Genomic DNA, 13091 nt, shown 5'->3' with positions numbered 1-13091 from the left:
AAGTTAAAAACTAAGGTTTTAGAGAAAAACTAAACAGCTATTGAAAGAGAGAGCTTTCAGAATGAAGTAGGTTTGACTGTGGTTAAAAAGTGAAATACCTGGGGATTAATATGACAGCCAAAAATGGGAATTTATTTAAAGATAATTATGAAAAATGTTGGACGGAAGTGAAAAAAGATTTAGAAATTTGGTCAAATTTGAAGCTTTCCTTGTTGGGTCGAATTGCATCTATAAAGATGAATGTATTGCCTAGAATTGCTAAATTCCTAACAGCCGTCCTCTCGTACAAGAGACGGAACGGAATGTTAGCTGATTATTGATAGTTATAAGAATTTTCTAAAATGACATCAGATATTGATTTTAGTGTAATGCCAAAATTTTTTAGTCCTAATCTTAAACTTTTTTATGAATGGCAAATATCCGTCCTTGTGAGTTGTGAACTGTGTTATATTACTTGTGGTTTGTACGAGTCCGCTGTTTTATTTGATTTGTTTTGTTGTGTTGTGTTTCATGATGGGTGTAAAGACGAATAAACATTTGTTGTTGATGAAGATGATTGACTATATGGGACTGGCAGAAATGACTGGCAGAATCCGAGACCAGGGAGAAGAGTCGGCGGAAGAAGATTGGAAGAAATTTAAAGACTATTTACAGAAATATTGCAAAATTAATGAATGTTAGAATGATGTTGGATAGAATTTAAGTGGTTTCCAGCTGTAATGCTTTAAGAGAATATGGAAAAAAAGGTTTAGAAACAGGTGAAAATTTATTGATAAGGATTTGCTGAACTAACAATCTGAACTGGAATACAAAAAAGAGAGGTATGAGGAGGTCTGGGAAATAAGTTAATGAAAAATAAGCATTGGAAACCTTATGTGTTTTTTAAATATTTTCATTTTTGTATTTTTGTTACTTCTTTTTTTCTTTTTTCTTCTTCTCTTTTTTCCTTTAATTCTATTATTATTGTAAACTCTAATAAATATTCTTTAAAAAAAAGAATTTGTTGAGGGTTTGTTTTTTTAGGATTTTACCCCAGGAAATAAATAAACTGCCACAGGGGCCGGATTAAACTGACCGGTGGGCTGGATTAGGCCCCCAAAATGGACTTTGGACATGCCTGATAAGCGCACAAACAAGATGTAGCCTGTGCACCATTTCATGTTTTACTGGAAAACTTTAGGTAGGCAGGGCCTTGGGGGCAAATCCCCCCTTGAATCTGACTTACGACTTCAGCAGTGAGACAACAGAGTGACAGTGTCATCATAATTTCACCATGGCAACCAACTGCTTCATTTCCACTTACTTGAAAGGCAGGCCATTGAGTATTTATTTTATTTATTTATTTTTGTATGAAATATTTATTAAGTTTTCCATAACTGAACACGTGGCCACTTTCTTTCCCTTGGAAATTGACTTGATGATCCACAGTTACCAAGCATCTAAGAATATAGAAAAGAGCATCCTGATCAGAGGTCAAGTGGGAACCTTGGCACCTCTTACTTAAGCTTTCAAGCTTTCAAGAAATATGTCTTCTTATGTCACAGATGGGTGATAGCAACCTCAATGAGTCTCCCCACGTAAATGTCAACTCTCCAAGCATTAATATAAATGCTGCCTCTCAGAAATAAAGATCTGCTCATGATCAGATCTCAAAACACAATTCCCTTCTTTTCTCTCCTATTTATTCTGGAGTAAGTCACAATTAAGCCCACTAAAGTTAATAACGCTTGACCAAGCACTTATCAGGCATGTCCAAAGTCCATTTTGGGGGCCTAATCCAGCCCACCGGTCAGTTTAATCCGGCCCCTGTGGCAGTTTATTTCCTGGCGTAAAATCCTAAAAAAACAAACCCTCAACAAATTCAACCCTAAAAAACCTACCCCTACCCCTACCCCTAATCCTACCCCTAATCCTAACCTTGCAGTTTTTGCACAGGTCGGTTTAATCCGGCCGCTGTGGCAGTTTATTTACTTGGACTTCCAAGAGAGATCCTTGCAGCACTGCTGCTTACTTGGAAGTAAGTCCTACTGAATTCAGTGGGGCTTCCTCCCATGTAGGTGGGATTGTAGCCTTTGCCATTTTTGGAGAGAGCTGCCTGTGGTGCCAAGTAATTAAAAATAAGAATAAATGACTAAAACAATATCCTTGTGTCTGAATAGCAAGCTCGTGGCTGCTTAGGCTTCTGCCAATGTAGCGGTCCTCTTCTGATCTCCCTACAGTGAAAGGCACACCAGCCAGTGAGCGCTTGGTCGGCAGGGCAGAGGAGTCAGACCCTTAAGTCAGGGACACTGAGAACTTCAAATGCTTTTTTTCCTTCCTCTGAAAGGGAGAAATGGCTACCAAATAAAAATAAATTGGAAAAAACATACTCAAAGAAACTGCAAGTACATAGTTCAGATAAGAGATGCAGAAAAATAGAAAAATGACACAGTGCTGAAATGGTTTCAAAATTTCTGTTTTTGGAGTGCATTATGTGACTTTCTGAAACGTGCAGCATTTCTTGGAGTGCTGCATTAAAAGTATTCTCTTGGAAGTCTTCTTTTGTAACATAAGAAAGCTGCCTGGATCAGGCCACTGGCCCAAGTTCAGCATCCCATTCTCACAGATGCCTGTGCAAAAACTGCAAGCAGAATCTGACCACAACAGCCCTGATGATTCTCAGGAACTGATATGCAGAAATATGTCACCTCTGAACCTGGAGGTAGTAGGTTGCCATCACTTGACACATTGCTGAGTTCTCATGGCATCCACCTGGCTTCTTCCCCACCCCCACCCCAAGAATCTGGGAGCCATAGTTTGGGTCCTTGGGTTTGGTGCTTTTGTAACTGGATTTATAATGGGTTTTAGTCAAATACAATAAATGATTGATTGATTGACTGATGAAAAAGTGTTTTTTTCCTGAGATGCTAACTTTCTCTCTGCATGTCATTCCTTCAACAGCTTCCTGTGCAAAGATAAGGTTTGCTTTCATTGCTGTGTTCATTTGTGTGTTGGACTAGTGTTGTGTGGAAGGAAATGTAACCACTGGGCTGAAAAATGTCTCCCTCCTGTCCCCTTGGGTTTCCAGTGTGGCCTTCATAGATATTGGCACAACTTGGGGAGGGGGGTGTTTTGGCTGCTGAGCTGTGCTCACCATTGTGAGGGCTGAGGGGGTGATGGTGATGCCTCCCCAGCTGCTGCCATTGTCTGTGGGTTGACTGTGATGTGACAAAAACATTTGTCAGCTGAGCGGGTATAAATGTGGGCCCAGGCGCAAGCCTCAGCAGTTGCCCTCCCCAGAGAGAAATGGGCAGCTCGGTGGCACTCAGCCCAGGCAGCCTCCTGTCCCGTGGCGGCAAGCCGGCAAGCGGAAGGAAGCAATCACCCGGTGCTGGGATGCTGTGGAGCAAGGAGAAGGCAAGTCCAAAGATTACTTGCTGGTGGGATCGCTACTTGAAGGTCACTGACACTCAGCTCTGAAGCTGGTTGATGTCTGGCAATGGACCTGATGAGGTTGCAGCTGGTGGATGGTTGTCAGAAGAATTTGCATTCAGACTAGTGGATGTTGTGAGGCTACGCTGGCTGAGATGGGTGCAAAGTGGTTTGGAAGCCTTGTTTGTTAACAGGCAGCCAAACAGAGGAGGAATCTGGGGGGACGCTGTCGGGTGTTGGCCATCCCACTCACCTGTTTGCCTTTGCCTTACAGGGATGTCTGGAGCCGGTGAGGTTTTCCCCAAGTCCAGTCTTCAAAGTCATCAAGAGAACCGCAGAACATCCCTATTTACATCGGAGAAGTGAACGTGAAATACTGGCAGTGAGGAATGGGCAAGGCCTTGGCCATACTTGAGAGAAGGAGCTTTGAAGGGAGACTGCAGGCAGACATCTGCTGCACTGCAAGTGATGGGGCAGTGGGGAGAGAAGAAAATGAGGGAGGGAACATTAGGCCACATTAGGTGCACCACTGGAACTGCTATGAAGTCACTTTAAACAGGCATGGCTTCCCCTCAGGGATTCTGGGAACTGTAGGTGGTTAAGGGGACGGAGACTTGTTACGGTGCTTAAGTACAGTGGTGCCTCGCAAGACGAAATTAATTCGTTCCACAAGTTTTTTCTTCTTGTGAGTTTTTCGTCTTGCGAAGCATGGTTTCCCATAGGAATGCATTGAAAATCAATCAATGCGTTCCTATGGAGACCGTCCAGGGACAGAGGGGAAGCGCCGTGCGCCTTCCCCTCTGTCCCCGGACCTGCTTAAAGCAAAGGGTGGCGGGGAGAATATTGCTTCTCCCCGTTGCCTTCCCCGGACCTGTTTAAAGCAAGGGGCGGAGGGGAGAAGATCGCTTCTCCCTGTTGCCGCCCCTTGGTTCAAATGGGGTCCGGGGACAGAGGGGAAGGCGCGCTGCACTTCCCCGCTATCCCTGGAGCTTGCAGGGCAAGCTTCATTTTGCGAAGCAAGCCCATAGGGAAATGCGTCTTGCGAAGCGGCTAAGAAAATGAAAAACTCCTTCGTCTAGCGAGTTTTTCGTCTTCCGAGGTGTTCGTCTTGCGGGGTACCACTGTATTAGGATTAGGATTAGGGGTAGGATTAGGGGTAGGATTAGGGGTAGGGTTCCCTTCTTGCCAGGGAACTCTGGGAATTGTAGCTCTTGTTAAGGGTTAAGGGTTAGGGTTAGCGTCAGGGGCAGGGATAGGGTTGGGGTTCCCTTGGCAGGGAACTCTGGGAATTGTAGCTGTAGATAGGGGGAAGGGTTGGGGTTAGGGTCCCTTTTTGCCAGGGAACTCTGGGAATTGTAGCTGTAGATAGGGGGCAGGGTTAGGGTTCCCTTCTTGCCGGGGAACTCTGGGAATTGTAGCTCTAGTTAAGGCTTAAGGGTTAGCGTTAGGGTTAGAGTTAGGGTTAGCGTCAGGGGTAGGGGTGGGGGTAGAGGTAGGGTTCCCTTCTTGCCAGGGAACAGGGGGTCCCCTAACAACTCTTGGCACCCTTTTCCAACTATAGCTCCCAGAGTCTTTGGGGGTGTTTAAGCCATGAGTGTTTAAAGCGGCTTCATAGCACGTTAAATGGTGTGGATGTGGCCGTGGCCTCCCTCACCCCATTGCCTCTTATTCATGAAGAATCGAAAGGATTTCCCAATTCAAATCTCTCGGAAACAGGAAACAGAAAGAAGAAAGACTTTGTCTCTCAAGCCATTTTGGAAGGTCTTAACTTGAAATGCTCTGTCCCTATTGCCTCTTATTCATGAAGAATCAAAAGTATTTCCCAATTCAAATCTCTCAGAAACAAGAAACAGAAAGAAGACACTCAGCCTAGGCGGTCTCCTGTCCCGTGGCGGCAAGCTGGGAAGCGGAAGGAGGCCCGGCGCTGGGATGCTGTGGAGCAAGGAGAAGGCAAGTCCAAAGATTACTTGCTGGTGGGATCGCTACTTGAAGGTCACTGACACTCAGCTCTGAAGCTGGTTGATGTCTGGCAATGGACCTGATGAGGTTGCAGCTGGTGGATGGTTGTCGGAAGAATTTGCATTCAGGCTAGTGGATGTTGTGAGGCTACGCTGGCTGAGATGGGTGCAAAGTGGCTTGGAAGCCTTGTTTGCTAACAGGCAGCCAAACAGAGGAGGAATCTGGGGGGACGCTGTCGGGTGTTGGCCATCCCACTCACCTGTTTGCCTTTGCCTTACAGGGATGTCTGGAGCCGGTGAGGTTTTCCCCAAGTCCAGTCTTAAAAGTCATCAAGAGAACCGCAGAACATCCCTATTTACATCGGAGAAGTGAACATGAAATACTGGCAGTGAGGAATGGGCAAGGCCTTGGCCATACTTGAGAGAAGGAGCTTTGAAGGGAGACTGCAGGCAGATATCTGCTGCACTGCAAGTGATGGGGCAGTGGGGAGAGAAGAAAATGAGGGAGGGAACATTAGGCCACATTAGGTGCACCACTGGAACTGCTATGAAGTCACTTTAAACAGGCATGGCTTCCCCTCTGGGATTCTGGGAACTGTAGGTGTTAAGGGGACGGAGACTTGTTATGGTGCTTAAGTACAGTGGTGCCTCGCAAGACGAAATTAATTCGTTCCACAAGTTTTTTTTCTTGTGAGTTTTTCGGCCTACGAAGCACGGTTTCCCATAGGAATGCATTGAAAATCAATCAATGCGTTCCTATGGAGACCGTCCAGGGACAGAGGGGAAGCGCCGCGCGCCTTCCCCTCTTTCCCCGGACCTGTTTAAAGCAAGGGGCAGCGGGGAGAAGATTGCTTCTCCCCATTGCCTGCCCCGGACCTGTTTAAAGCAAGGGCGGAGGGGAGAAGATCGCTTCTCTCTGTTGCCGCCCCTTGGTTCAAAAGGGGTCCGGGGACAGAGGGGAAGGCGCGCTGCACTTCCCCGCTATCCCTGGAGCTTGCAGGGCAAGCTTCTTTTTGCGAAGCAAGCCCATAGGGAAATGCGTCTTGCGAAGCGGCTAAGAAAACGAAAAAGTCCTTCGTCTAGCGAGTTTTTCGTCTTCCGAGGTGTTCGTCTTGTGGGGTACCACTGTATTAGGATTAGGATTAGGGGTAGGATTAGGGGTAGGGGTAGGGTTCCCTTCTTGCCAGGGATCTCTGGGAATTGTAGCTCTAGTTAAGGGTTAGGGTTAGCGTCAGGGGCAGGGATAGGGTTGGGGTTCCCTTGGCAGGGAACTCTGGGAATTGTAGCTCTTGTTAAGGGTTAAGGGTTAGGGTTAGCGTCAGGGGCAGGGATAGGGTTGGGGTTCCCTTGGCAGGGAACTCTGGGAATTGTAGCTGTAGATAGGGGGAAGGGTTGGGGTTAGGGTCCCTTTTTGCCAGGGAACTCTGGGAATTGTAGCTGTAGATAGGGGGCAGGGTTAGGGTTCCCTTCTTGCCGGGGAACTCTGGGAATTGTAGCTCTAGTTAAGGCTTAAGGGTTAGCGTTAGGGTTAGAGTTAGGGTTAGCGTCAGGGGTAGGGGTGGGGGTAGAGGTAGGGTTCCCTTCTTGCCAGGGAACAGGGGGTCCCCTAACAACTCTTGGCACCCTTTTCCAACTATAGCTCCCAGAGTCTTTGGGGGTGTTTAAGCCATGAGTGTTTAAAGCGGCTTCATAGCACGTTAAATGGTGTGGATGTGGCCGTGGCCTCCCTCACCCCATTGCCTCTTATTCATGAAGAATCGAAAGGATTTCCCAATTCAAATCTCTCGGAAACAGGAAACAGAAAGAAGAAAGACTTTGTCTCTCAAGCCATTTTGGAAGGTCTTAACTTGAAATGCTCTGTCCCCATTGCCTCTTATTCATGAAGAATCAAAAGTATTTCCCAATTCAAATCTCTCAGAAACAAGAAACAGAAAGAAGACACTCAGCCTAGGCGGTCTCCTGTCCCGTGGCGGCAAGCTGGGAAGCGGAAGGAGGCCCGGCGCTGGGATGCTGTGGAGCAAGGAGAAGGCAAGTCCAAAGATTACTTGCTGGTGGGATCGCTACTTGAAGGTCACTGACACTCAGCTCTGAAGCTGGTTGATGTCTGGCAATGGACCTGATGAGGTTGCAGCTGGTGGATGGTTGTCGGAAGAATTTGCATTCAGGCTAGTGGATGTTGTGAGGCTACGCTGGCTGAGATGGGTGCAAAGTGGTTTGGAAGCCTTGTTTGTTAACAGGCAGCCAAACAGAGGAGGAATCTGGGGGGACGCTGTCGGGTGTTGGCCATCCCACTCACCTGTTTGCCTTTGCCTTACAGGGATGTCTGGAGCCGGTGAGGTTTTCCCCAAGTCCAGTCTTCAAAGTCATCAAGAGAACCGCAGAACATCCCTATTTACATCGGAGAAGTGAACATGAAATACTGGCAGTGAGGAATGGGCAAGGCCTTGGCCATACTTGAGAGAAGGAGCTTTGAAGGGAGACTGCAGGCAGACATCTGCTGCACTGCAAGTGATGGGGCAGTGGGGAGAGAAGAAAATGAGGGAGGGAACATTAGGCCACATTAGGTGCACCACTGGAACTGCTATGAAGTCACTTTAAACAGGCATGGCTTCCCCTCAGGGATTCTGGGAACTGTAGGTGGTTAAGGGGACGGAGGCTTGTTACGGTGCTTAAGTATTAGAATTAGGATTAGGGGTAGGATTAGGGGTAGGGTTCCCTTCTTGGCAGGGAACTCTGGGAATTGTAGCTCTAGTTAAGGGTTAAGGGTTAGAGTTGGGGTTAGCGTCAGGGGCAGGGATAGGGTTGGGGTTCCTTTGGCAGGGAACTCTGGGAATTGTAGCTGTAGATAGGGGGAAGGGTTGGGGTTAGGGTTCCCTTTTTGCCAGGGAACTCTGGGAATTGTAGCTGTAGATAGGGGGCAGGGTTACGGTTCCCTTCTTGCCGGGGAACTCTGGGAATTGTAGCTCTAGTTAAGGCTTAAGGATTAGCGTTAGGGTTAGAGTTAGGGTTAGCGTCAGGGGTAGGGGTGGGGGTAGAGGTAGGGTTCCCTTCTTGCCAGGGAACAGGGGGTCCCCTAACAACTCTTGGCACCCTTTCCCAACTATAGCTCCCAGAGTCTTTGGGGGTGTTTAAGCCATGAGTGTTTAAAGCGGCTTCATAGCACGTTAAATGGTGTGGATGTGGCCGTGGCCTCCCTCACCCCATTGCCTCTTATTCATGAAGAATCGAAAGGATTTCCCAATTCAAATCTCTCGGAAACAGGAAACAGAAAGAAGAAAGACTTTGTATCTCAAGCCATTTTGGAAGGTCTTAACTTGAAATGCCAATAAAGGTATTTTTATTGTATTGTGTTGTATAGTGTTGTGATTAACATGGGAAGTAGGGTGGTAAAATACGTTTGTCTTTCTGCATGCGTTTATAGTAGGCATTTTGCACTCACCTGAACCCTTGAAGGGAAAGGGACAGGGCACAATGGGAAAGGGTGGGGCAACCGGGCTGCTTAAACCACACCCCTTTTCTAACGGAAGCACCATGGGGGGTGGGCCCTCCGAGAGAGAACAACAGAACAGACAAAGAAGATGGAAGTGGCGCACAGTTCCTTCTATTCCCTCTTCCAAAGAATGGAATGTCAACACACAAAGCATGTGATCCAGTAGTCACACACACTCTGCAGCACGGGAGAGAATGAAACTCCGGACATCCAGCTCCCCCTTCTCTGCTTCTCTTGAACTCTTTGACTGTAACCCTGTACAAGCTTTTTTCAAAGAGGGCCAGATTTGATGAAGTGAAGGGCCGTGAGAGCCGCCGAAACAGCCAACCCAAGTTGTTAACCTTTTTTTAGGGTTGGATTTGTTGAGGATTTTTTTTTAGGATTTTACCCCAGGAAATAAATAAACTGCCACAGGGGCCGGATTAAACTGACCGGTGGGCTGGATTAGGCCCCCAAAATGGACTTTGGACATTCCTGATAAGCGCACGAACAAGATGTAGCCTGTGCACCATTTCATGTTTTACTGGAAAACTTTAGGTGACTGTTAACTGGTAGGCAGGGCCTTGGGGGCAAATCCCCCCTTGAATCTGACTTATGACTTCAGCAGTGAGACAACAGAGTGACAGTGTCATCATAATTTCACCATGGCAACCAGCTGCTTCATTTCCACTTACTTGAAAGGCAGGTCATTGAGTATTTATTTTATTTATTTATTTTTGTATGAAATATTTATTAAGTTTTCCATAACTGAACACGTGGCCACTTTCTTTCCCTTGGAAATTGACTTGATGATCCACAGTTACCAAGCATCTAAGAATATAGAAAAGAGCATCCTGATCAGAGGTCAAGTGGGAACCTTGGCACCTCTTACTTAAGCTTTCAAGAAATATGTCTTCTTATGTCACAGATGGGTGATAGCAACCTCAATGAGCCTCCCCACGTAAATGTCAATTCTCCAAGCATTAATATAAATGCTGCCTCTCAGAAATAAAGATCTGCTCATGATCAGATCTCAAAACACAATTCCCTTCTTTTCTCTCCTATTTATTCTGGAGTAAGTCACAACTAAGCCCACTAAAGTTAATGACGCTTGACCAAGCTAAATCTTCTGTTAATGAGAAGTGAATTGGGCCATTTATCTTTGTGATTGAAGAAACATGATGTGAACTTTGATGTGCTCTAGCATTGCACATTTACTCTGGATTCTTCCATTTTTATTTTGTCCTCCAAGTCCATGCGACTGAAACATCTCTTCTTCTTTTTTGCTCCTTTCTGCGATGAAGGCTCCTTTTCCCATCTTCGCCACTCCGCTTCTTCACTTATGGTGAGATGCAGAGATCATAAAAGGCAAGGTTTTAAGAAAGTGTTTATAATTAAAGTGAACAGGTGGCTCCAACTAGTACGAGCGACCGAGCAAACAAACCCACTGAGAGCTGGGATTGGTTGAAGCAGATGGTGTTTCCTTTTGTACCTCTTTTAATGAAGACTGCGCCTGATCTCTCTGTTGGGCTTAGCATGACACATATCCTTCTCATTTGTGTAAGTACATTTAAACTGACATCAAAAGAAAAGCCCCATATTTGTATCTAGATTATAGCAGCAAAAGATGCATACATTCTTAGGAACCCCTTTCAATGTCTGTTTCAGAGATCTGGGCACATTAGGCATGGCATAGCAACACAATTCAGAATGGGTACCTAATTCATGCCTGTTATCTACTCCTGTCCACAAGGACTAACCCATCACATTGTTGATGTAATTGTATTATACAGTTGGGTGATTATATTCTCTCTCCCCCCACCCCACTCCCACTCTCTCTGGACAAAGAACAACAATCTCCAAGCATTGGATATAGTCTCGCACATTTATTTTTCCATTGGGAGGAAGGAGGGGTTATAAATTTAATAAATAAATTGAAAGCATAATACATTCCCTGTTGCTTCAGGCCATAGACCCATCTAATCTAGTATCCTGTTACCACAGAGGCCAAATAAATAGGGCATGAGTGGTACCCCCCCCCCATCTTGGCATTCAAAGGCATACATTCAGAAGAGTCGTGGTGGGGTGTGCTGTGGGGAGGAGCTGTTTCCTATTATCTGGTATGCACCCTGGTGAGAATGGCTTTGTTCAATGGATGGCTCTGGAAGTTTTGGCTGGGATTACCAAGGATATCTGTTGACTCCAAACAAGGACTCTGAAGATGTTGTTGGTATGGTCTGAGCTGTTAGAGCAGCACAACAACTGGAGGGAGGCTGTGCACCATAGTAAGTTTATAGGACACAGAATAAAGTAAACAGACTGGTATTCTTTTTTAAGTATTCTGGCCCATGGGGGCACATATATTCCCCCATGGTAGAACACTGGGGATCTTACTGTTTTGGGTTGTGACTTTTGCTTGTTTTTTTAGGATCTGCAGAGAACTCAGCTTGTGTCTGAGTGGGTGGAAGTGAATTAGCTGGAGCTGATTGCTTCCTGTGGAATTGAATCCAAGCACATGAGAGTATTTAATATGGATTGCTTATATACCTAAGGCAGTATTGAGTTAGGGTACTCTTGAGTTGCCTTTCATTGACTTGGCATTGTGGGTGGGTGGGGGAGCCTTGGGGATGCTCCTTAACATTCACTGTGCATGTCATGTTCACATGCCAAAGTACATGTAGCAAGGAAGGAGAATTCTTTCCAAGTCCTTGCTGTGAGGCCATAGAATGCAGCTGCCCAGATTACATTGATTTGTCTAATCTGTTTATTTGGTTTCTGCAGATTCTCTAATTTGTTACATTCCAATAAATATAACCTGCTTGTACCATAATTGTTGTGTCTCAAGTCTTCTTTGGGGAAGTAACGACAAAGATATTCATCTAAGCAAGTCTTAGTTGCCTTCAGCATTTGTACCCTGCCGCCCACTTGCTCCTGACGTTGCTCATGCCATTTATTTTGCTTTGGCGTAATTCATCTGGGAGCTTCCAAACAATTAGTCCGGAAGCGTGTACTAAAGGGTGAAGAATTTCAGTGTTGTTGTAATGCAAGATAACTATAGATCACAAACTCTGTCATGAAATAATGCCGCCGAGAACAAAGCAAATTGAAGCTTTGTTTCCAAATGATAAGGAGGCGCATGGAACGCTTAGCAAGGGTTCTGCATTTCTTTTGCTGTCTACCTAAATGAGGACCCCTGCTTCCATATTTTCAAAGTCATTGGTTAATTATGCTCCAGTGTCATCACATTTTGTGCATTATGGTTTGAATGTGAGCATATGTAAAACACTGCATTTGAATATGCAAAGCAGAGTATTCCAAATTAATTCAGCCTGGTCTGGCACCATATGTTATTGCAGGTAGCCACTTTTCTTTTTTTTAATGTGTTGCAGCCAAGGTGTCTAGGCTTTGGGCCTCCAGGTGTTGCCATACGTTTGCTCCCATCAGCCCATTACTAGGGGTGGTGGAATTTTTATTCCAGCAACATCTGGAAGGTCACAGGTTAGCTGCCTCTGTGTTAACTAGTCTCTGGCAGGGATGCCCACTTAACTTTCTTGCAAGTATGGATACAGTTATTCTTATTTTACAGACAAGAAACAAAGGCAGAAAGATACTGATTGATCCATATTAGACTTAAGGTCACATTTCCCAAATCTGAGAGAATGCAGATGGACCAGAAAGGTTCTCCGTAACTAAGATATAGTTGTGGCTGACACCATTGCATTATAATGGCTTGAGAAGTATGATACTGGGTATGTTGAATTGTTGTGTTGTGTAAGTAGATCATGGAGTCATGTAAACTGGGATGTGTGACATTTATTATGCAGGGTAGATGACCTGCTTATGTAATTTATCTCCATGGGCTGCAATTATGGGTGCTTCTGACTTTTTCATCATCTGAACTTCTGCCTGAATTTTGAAATTCTGAATTACTTGATCTACACTCATGATTTATAACATTAAGGAAGGATTAATGTACAGTTCTAAGGGACGCAGGTGGCGCTGTGGGTTAAACCACAGAGCCTAGGACTTGCCGATCAGAAGGTTGGTGGTTCGAATCCCCACGACGGGGTGAGCTCCCATTGCTCGGTCCCTGCTCCTGCCAACCTAGCAGTCCAAAAGCCTAAATAGGTACCGCTCTGGCGGTAAGGTAAATGGTGTTTCTGTGCACTGCTCTGGTTTGTCAGAAGCAGCTTAGGCATGCTGGCCACATGACCCGGAAGCTGTACGCCGGCTCCCTTGGCCAATAAAGCGAG

General features: G+C 45.7%; 4 long non-coding RNA genes across 4 annotated transcripts in view; all 4 read left to right on the top strand.

The window, feature by feature from the left end:
* The window catches only part of LOC309362164, a 71618-nt gene that overhangs the window by 34240 nt on the left and 24287 nt on the right, over positions 1-13091 (top strand). The gene's annotated exons all lie outside the window — the stretch shown is intronic.
* LOC309362160 lies at positions 3246-4885 on the top strand. Its single transcript, XR_014164809.1, has 4 exons — positions 3246-3396; positions 3686-4041; positions 4631-4724; positions 4777-4885. It is a non-coding gene; the product is annotated as an uncharacterized lncRNA (long non-coding RNA).
* LOC309362167 lies at positions 5328-5722 on the top strand. The gene is made up of 2 exons (XR_014164819.1): positions 5328-5361; positions 5651-5722. It is a non-coding gene; the product is annotated as an uncharacterized lncRNA (long non-coding RNA).
* On the top strand, positions 7364-8714 carry LOC309362169. Its single transcript, XR_014164822.1, has 2 exons — positions 7364-7397; positions 7687-8714. It is a non-coding gene; the product is annotated as an uncharacterized lncRNA (long non-coding RNA).

Source organism: Podarcis melisellensis, assembly GCF_964234715.1.
Source record: "Podarcis melisellensis genome assembly, chromosome: Z".
Lineage (NCBI taxonomy): Eukaryota > Metazoa > Chordata > Lepidosauria > Squamata > Lacertidae > Podarcis > Podarcis melisellensis.
This window is presented reverse-complemented; position numbering and strand designations above follow the sequence as displayed.